Here is an 8,655-nt window from a genome sequence, read left to right on the forward strand (position 1 = left end):
CAAAATTTTCTTCTTAGTTAACCAGAAGCAGACCAACCAAAGAAGTTTCCCATATGATATTCTTCTAAGTGAATGAACAGGCTTAAGATAATGTTTATTTTTGTTGTTAAAATTTCAGAATCATTAACCAGTGTTGGAAAAGAAATAGGGAAACAGCACCCCTAGACTCCAGTGTTGGGAGGGTAAATTAGGAAAACTTTTTGGAAGAAAGTTACAATATGCCAAAGCTCTTTCATGCTCTAGAATTTATCTTCATCAGTAATCAAGAATGTCCACAATAATTATCTCATCAAGTTGTTCATTGCTTGTTGATTTTAGCAGTGAATACTGCAAAACCCCTAAGTGTTAAAGTAGGATATGAGTGCAATAAATGTTGACACTGCTATACTATGGAAAATTTGCACCTGTTTTAAAATGATGTTCAATGACAGAAAAAATTTGAGATGATACACATCATAAAAGAATATGAACTTTTTTATTGCTTGGTGAAGTGCCTATTCTATTTACATACGTGTATTTTTTAATTTTTAAAAAAGATGAACCAATATTATCTAAAAATATCCTTAAAATTTGCCTGGAGTCTAGGGAAAATAAAACTCATGGTAGTGCTGTGGAAAGTGGAGCCAGGTAGAAGTAGACCTTGGAAGAGGAGGAAGGGCTGGGTTTGGTTTCCCTGTTAACTTCCCCAGCTACATTCATATTCACAAGGCATGACACCATCAGGCCAGATTTATACATCACAATGTAAGTAAGTAAGTAGCTAAAAAGTTATAGAACTATCTGTTCTATAAAGACAGAGAAGAGGGGAAGGGGTTTACTTCAAACCCCTTCAGTGCTGATAATAGTATTCATGAGCAGAGTGCTAATCTATGATTCAACCTTGGCTCAGTTTTATGTTCCTTGTATACAAGAGTTTGTTTTTTATAGTCATCAAGCTGAGGATCTGCCATCGTCTGCCTATACATGGTTTGTGGAAATTTAATTCTGTCACAGTGTATGAAAGACATATACCAAATATCTTGTCCAAATGTTGCATCCATGTGAGCAGACTAATAATACTAAAGATCTAAGGGTTTTATGAAGTTTTATTAAGGTTGAGTTTAAGCATTACACTATAACATGAAGATGATGCATTGCAAACTAAGCATTTGACCATCCTGTCCAAAGTTACTATCTGCCCTCCAGTAAAAATGCCTAAGAGACTACAGAAAAAATAATTCACTGAAAGAGTAGACTACAAGCATCCCATTGGATGAACCTGAGAGATAATAGGGCTTCCCAGATGGCACAGTGGTAAAGAACCTGCCTGCCAATGCAGGAGACAAAAGAGACACGGTTTTGATCCCCGCGTCGGGAAGATCCTCTGGTGAAGGGCATGGAAACCCCCTCCAGTATTCTTGCCTGGAGAATCTCACAGACAGAGGAGCCTGGCGGGCTACAGTTCACAGGGTCACAGAGTTGGACATGACTGAAGTGATGTAGCATGCTCACATGAGAGATAATATGGAATAGATTTTAGTGACAAAAAGTACAAAGGAAACATAGCTGAAGCTACTATTGGAACTTATTTTTTGGGGGCAACTATTAGAAGCTTTTGTGGCCTGGAAGTCACTTCAGTAAAAAACCTTAAAAGTTTTGAATCTTAATGATACCTTTAGTCAAAGAGATTTAAAATGTAAACATCTTCTTAAGGTGGCTAATCGTTGACACTGTTTATGAGTGAATCATGGTTTTGAAATTTGGTATACTTAAGAGCCTCTTGATGAAAGTGAAAGAGGAGAGTGAAAAAGTTGGCTTAAAACTCACCATTCAAAAAACTAAGATCACGGTATCCAGTCCCATCACTTCATGGCAGATAGATGGGGAAACAGTGGAAATGATGAGAGACTATTTTCGGGGGCTCCAAAATCACTGCAGTTGGTGAGTGCAGCCATGAAATTTAAAAGACGCTTGCTCCTTGGAAGAAAAGCCATGACCAACTTAGACAGCATATTAAAAAGCAGAGACATTACTTTACCAACAATGGTCTTTCTACTCAAAGCTAAGATTTTTCCAGTAGTCATGTATGGATGTGAGTGTTGGACTGTAAAGAAAGCTGAGTGCCAAAGAATTGATGCTCTTGAACTGTGATGTTGGAGAAGACTCTTGAGAGTCTCTTGGACTGCAAGGAGATCCAACCAGTCCATCCTAAAGGAAATCAGTCCTGAATATTCACTGGAAGGACTGATGCTGAAGCTGAAACTCCAATACCTCAGCCACCTGATGCTAAGAACCGACTCACTGGAAAAGACCTTGATGCTGGGAAAGATTGAAGGTGGGAGTATAGGGATGACAGAGGATGAGAAGATTGGATGGCATCACTGACTTGATGGACATTTTGATCATGGACAGGGAAGCCCAGCGTGCAACAGTCCATGGGGTCGCAAAAAGTCAGACACGACTGAGTGACTGCATATCTGATGAAATTCCCTCTATGATGGCAAGTACCCATTCTACTTCAAGTTACATAAGCTTGATCTCAGAAAACTAGCGAATGAAACTATATATAGAAAAGAATACACACAGACAGAGAGGCTTCAAGTGTGATATTTTCAAAGAGTACAATTATAATATGTTTCAGTGTCAAGTCTGCACTTAACCTCAGTTTCTTTTTATACACAAATATGATAAAAGATCCAAGCATATAATGTCTTGGCAAAATTTAGAAGGGAATATTTGGGTCAAAAACCTCATAACCATATTTCGTTTGATTTCACACCTATGAAACACTGGTTCTGAAACCACGCACAATTACCAGAGATCTGCTATGCCTTCGAGATAAGTTTTCAGCAGTTTCTAAAACTTACATATGCTAATAAAGGAACCTGTGATCCCCCTGGCTTGCAGCATGTTTACTGGAAAAAGTTTTAGAGCACAAAGAGAAAGGCTGAAAATATTTTTTGTATTGTCTGCTCCTGTTTCTTTAGAGTCCTGGGCACATTTCACTGTCTTATTGTGTGCATTTGTGTGTATGTATCATGCTTGGAGATTTACAAAATAGTTTTCTTGCAGCTCGAGCCTTGTATTTATTACTTTGGATGACAGAGAAGGAGGGAGAGTGGGGCAGAGCCAGAGAAAGAGGGAAAAGGAGAGAAAGAGAGAAAAGAGAGAGAAAGGAAATGAAAGATAGGGATACCCATTTAGAAAAATAGTTTTTTTGGGAGTGACTTGTTTGAAACTTTTACCATCAGTTTAGGATCAATGATAAAGTGGTCAAAGAACTATAAAGTCAAAGATGCCTTGCTATTCAAGGTTTTTTTCCTTTACACTATTATATAATAGTTATATAGTAGTGAAATGAGCACAAAAACCTGCAAAAAATAAAATAATAATTGTAATACTATATTTGGATAAGCACCCATGAGTCCTAAGGTCTCTTAGTAAACAATTATCCAAGAATATGCTAAAAATAAAGCAAGGCCCATGAAAATTGTGCCATCGTAAACCTGATAAAAAGTGAGTCAAATATCCATTTAATATAAAATGTTTGTATATTTCTCAACATTCTAATGATAGGCATAATCTTTCCCTCAGCTTTACAAAATAATAGAAATGGACATATGCCAAAAGCTCTCCAAATGTTGCTTTTTTCTTTCTCCTCTGTTCAGTGTTCTCAGTCCCTTCCTGCTCTGTCACCAATCAGGCAAACTTACATTTAGACCAGAGAAAGGACTACTCCTTTTCTTTTCCCACACTTGGGAAAAGGGAAGCATTTGTCATTTCTACCCACTCCTTCTCCCTTCTCCCTTAGTTTTGCTATAAGGGTGTTTTTGTTTTTGTTTTTTTTTGGGGACCAGGGGGTAAGGGTATGTGTGTGTTAAAGTCAGGGGCATCTGTTAAACGTGAGGCATCTGGTTACTCGAAGATCAAAACCAAATCTTTTGGTCTCACGTGAAGAGCTATGCAGTTTGGGATGCACTGTCCTTAATTCAATTACAGTCCTCTTTTTATTTATTTATTTTTCTTAAATTGAAGGCAGAGTACAACACAAGACAGACAGAGGAAAGAAAATAACAAAGGGAAGATAGTACTTTGTAGGCTTTCAAGACTTTTTTTCCCCCGAGCTTCAAATCAAGACCCACTCTAGCTCTATGCGACAGCTGAAGTCAATTTCACCCAGTTACTGGGAACCGGATTCTTTGTTTCCAGGGGCGGCATCCACAACTACTAAATCTGATGTTTACAGCCTTTCTCCACCCTCTTTAAATTTTCAAATACCCCTGCAGCTCCCCAAACGAATTGTTCCTAGGCATCAGACAGGCAGAATCTAAACCCTTATTTACTTCCATTATTTGATTTTTGTTTTTTGTTTTTTTTCCTGTAAGTGGCTGATTCTTTATTGGCTCTCAAGCACCTGACTCCGTTTAGGTTGATAATAGGTATCTCCCTTGGTAGCCTACCTTTGAAAACCTTTCTGACACCTTCCACAGAAAAACATGCTTAACTTATTGGACAGTTTCACTTTATTTTTAAAGGCAAAGCTACAAAATCCTAATCACTCATGCTAAACTCTTGACATGTTCCCTGTACTTATTTTGGAGGGGGAGTAGAACCCATTTGAAGGTATTTGAACACAGACACAGGGGATTTTATTCAAAAAGATTGATTAGATACTATTGTCTAGGTCTGCAAATGTTTTCAATTGTATACTCCATAAGGAAAGACATTTTGGCATCCTATAATGTATATTCATTTATTTTTATGTTATATACATGTACATCTATATAAAATACTATAAACCAATTATTGAAATAGAAACTGATGTTATACATATATAATGATATATGTATATATACATATATCATTGGCAGTGTTACAGACTCTGTCTACAATGCAGGAGACATGGGTTTGATCCCTGGGTCAGGAAGATCCCCTGGAGGAGGAAATGGCAACCCACTCCAGTATTCTTGCCTGGAAAATTCCATGGACAGAGGAGCCTGGCAGGTTGCATATAGTCCATAGGGTCTGAAGAGCTGGATATGACTGAATGACTGAGTATGTACACATATATACACGTGTGAGTATTATTAGTCATGTCTGACTCTTTGAGACCCCTTAGACTGTAGCCTGCCAGGCTCCTCCATCCATGGGATTTTCCAGGCAAGAATACTGGAGTGGCCACTGCAATGTTGTAAAGTAATTAGCCTCCAACTAATAAAAATAAATGAAAAAAAAAAAAAAGAATACTGGAGTGGATTGTTATTTCCTTCTCTAGGGGATCTTCAAGACCCAGTCATTTAATCTGGGTCTCCCTCGTTGCAGGCACACTCTTCACTCTTTACCTTCTGAGCTACCAGGGAAGCCCATGAATATGAGAATAGTATACACACACACACACGTGTGTGTGTGTGTGTCTGTATATATATATTTTTAGACAAATTCTAGTCATTTTTTTGTTGTCTGTACGTGTCCCTCAGGTAAGAATTTGCCACTTTGGAAGCTATTGCTTAGTCCAGCAGTTTTTCAACTTCAGCTTCTATGAGACTGTTTAGACATAGATTCGTAAGCCTATCACAGAGCTTCTGAGTTAGAAGATCTGAAGTCATACCCATAAATTTCTACAAATTTCCATTGCTGGCCACACTCTGGACAATACAGTTCTGATGTATAGAACAGTTTCATGATTGGACAATTCCAGGTCCAGATTCATTTTTTAACTTAATGCTTTATAGAAATTTCAAAATGTAGGGCTTCAATCTGTTTGACCCAGATTGTGTTTATCAGCTCACAGTGATTTTCCTCTCCCCTGCTGCTTGTCTCACATACCTAAATAAATATGTATTAAAACTTCCCTAACTCAGACCAGCTGAAGGAAAGACCATCTGAATTCAGTGAAAGATGCTTCTTTAAATGCAACTTTACTGCTCATGACCACATCAACTGACTAGAGGCAACTGTCATGGAAGGGTTATCTGGAAATAACCTGCAGATATATGAATTAGATTAAAGTGTAATGAATAGCATAGTATTTAAATTCAATTTGATGCCTTCCAAATACATTGACTAGATTTTGACCTTAGTATTACGTTTCCTGGAAACTTGCTCACACAATCAGTTTACTTAGTAAACTTTTAGGTCAAGGACAAGGAAAATGAAAGCTTCATAGATGTGGCTGAGATTCTACATACGTCCTGGCTAGTGAAACTTCCCTGGTGGCTCAGATGGTAAAGAAACGGTCTACAGTGTGGGAGACCTGATTTCGATCCCTGGGTTGGGAGCTCCCCTAGAGAAGGGAATGGCAACCCACTATAGTATTCTTGCCTCAAGAATCCCTTGAACATAGGAGCCCAGCGGCCTACAGGCCATGGAGTTACAAAGAGTCAGACACGACTACATGACTAACACACTAGTGAAACTTCAGGCTACTTTTGATAAAGTGAACATGTGTAAATTTTATATGTCTTACAATTTGGTAGAAGAGCATTTCTTTGCTAAAAATAATCTACTTGAGGATCCATACATTCATTTATGGATGTTGTAATACCTATAAATGTTGTAATACCTATAAAGTGCCAGCTACTATGCTGTGCAATTATGATGGAGCCATAACTGACTTCGCAAATACGTGTAAAATTTAACTGTTAAATGAGCTGAAAGGTGAAGGGCATGATCCTAGGTCAGTGCCATAGGGGGAAATCATGGTCTCAGGGGAAAATATACAATTTCTTTCTAACCTAGTGATTTACTTTTCAATATTTGCTTTATGGATATTTCAAAGATTATTAATATAGGGCCAAATAACAAATCATCAGAACACTTTCAGTGGTTACCCAACGACCCCTGGAAGTTGGTTCCTAAATGTGGGAGTTGGCAGGAATTAATAATATTGCAATGGGGGTAGGCTAGGAAGCCTATCTATGGGATAGGCTGGAAATTTGGAGCCAACAATTGACCGATTGTATTTAGTTTACTTATTGAATAAAACCTTTCAAGAATGGCATTGACTAACTTCCTTGCCAGCAGATCTTGAGTTTCATGGCTGTTATTACCGGATCTGCCAAACTTTTTTCTGAGTGACTGTACCTTGCCAATTTCTCAATTAAGTGAACTGTCCTCACCATTTTGAAAGGTCTGCTGTTCTTAGCATCCCTTTCCTAGTCCTCATTCCAGTGAAGCCCTCATCCTACATGTAAAAAGGATTCTTCAGGTTTTAGCCTATTACATGCACAGAAGGCATTATTAACTACACTTAATAACAGGGTAACATTTTCATACTAATCAGAGACTTGCTGGCTTTAATTACTACATACTATTCTGTGGAAAAGAAGAGAAAACACTCAAACAAATTCTATAATAAGATGTTAGCAGGAGTGCACTAAGTGTTTCATTCTTAGCTGTTGGTCTACTAGTAAAATAGGTTTATTCTGGGTATCTTGACAATATTTTAATTTGTATTTTAAATCAGAACTCTGTGTGGGGGAGTTCCCTTGTGGTCCAGTGGCAAAGACTCTGAGCTCCCAATGCAGGGGACCCAGGTTCGATTCCTGGTTGGGGAACTAGATCCCAAGACCTGGTGCAGCCCAACAAATAAGTAAATATATTAAAAAAAGAACTCAGTGCAAGACTTTTCCTGCTAAAATAGGATTCTCTTTTTCTAGCATCTTGCAAGAAGAAACACATACTAATGTTGCTTCTTTAAGGGAAACTGCATTTAAAAAAATTATTTAGAGAGTATGGTGTATGCTTTAAACCCTGTCTCTTTTTGATTTCTAAGTCAAGGTCATGTTGTTATGATGACTCCTCAGGTTAAGTAATACCCATCATGATAGAGATTAGCAAGTCTACTCAAAACAAAGGAAATATAATAAAGCCTGATTAATAATGGAGCAGACTTTGGTTTCTCTTGCTATTTCTCCTTGCCTCCAGTCTAGTTGGGGAAAGTAAAAGGTGACATCTTTCAGGAAGCCTTACTAGAAAGACTTAATTCTGAGGTGTAACTTCTAGATGGTTCCAGACAAATACTGTTCTCATACCACATCATTAGCTATTTTTTTTTCTAATTTGATTCACTTTAAAAAGAAATTTTCTAGTTGTTTGTGGTTTTCCCCTAACTGATAATAGATTCTTAAGTTATTGTAATCTATTAAAATTTTTGGTAGAAATCCAAGTTCCTATAGATTTTCATCAATGGAGCTATTCTTTATGCCCCAAACCACACAGCGACTAGTGTTATGGCTCAGGAATTCAAAACTGTGTTCACACGGGTGATGCCACTCTACTGTGCACATTAAAAACAATGTGCATTTGCTGATTATCATAGCAAGGTTGTAAAGAAAAAATAAAAAATGACACTTTTATGTTTACTAGTCTCTTACCTTTGGACAATGAGATACCACAACTGATGACTGACCAATTGAAATATTAATGCTATAACTTCATACCTCACTATTTACTTCACTTTCTTTAAAACTTGGAGATTAAACTTAAGAAAAAACAGCTAATAAGGACTTATTATTTTCTTAGAGCTGTGCTAAATTATAGAAAAGAAAGGAAAAACAAAAAAAAGTGTCATTGATGAAGCAAATCATGAACTCACCCAAAAAAAGAGAGTGCTAAAAAACATCAGCAATTTGAGGAGCAAATATCAAGTGATCCAAGAATATGAACAATAACCAT

The sequence above is a fragment of the Odocoileus virginianus genome, chromosome 15, assembly GCF_023699985.2.
Source record: "Odocoileus virginianus isolate 20LAN1187 ecotype Illinois chromosome 15, Ovbor_1.2, whole genome shotgun sequence".
In the NCBI taxonomy this organism is placed as follows: domain Eukaryota; kingdom Metazoa; phylum Chordata; class Mammalia; order Artiodactyla; family Cervidae; genus Odocoileus; species Odocoileus virginianus.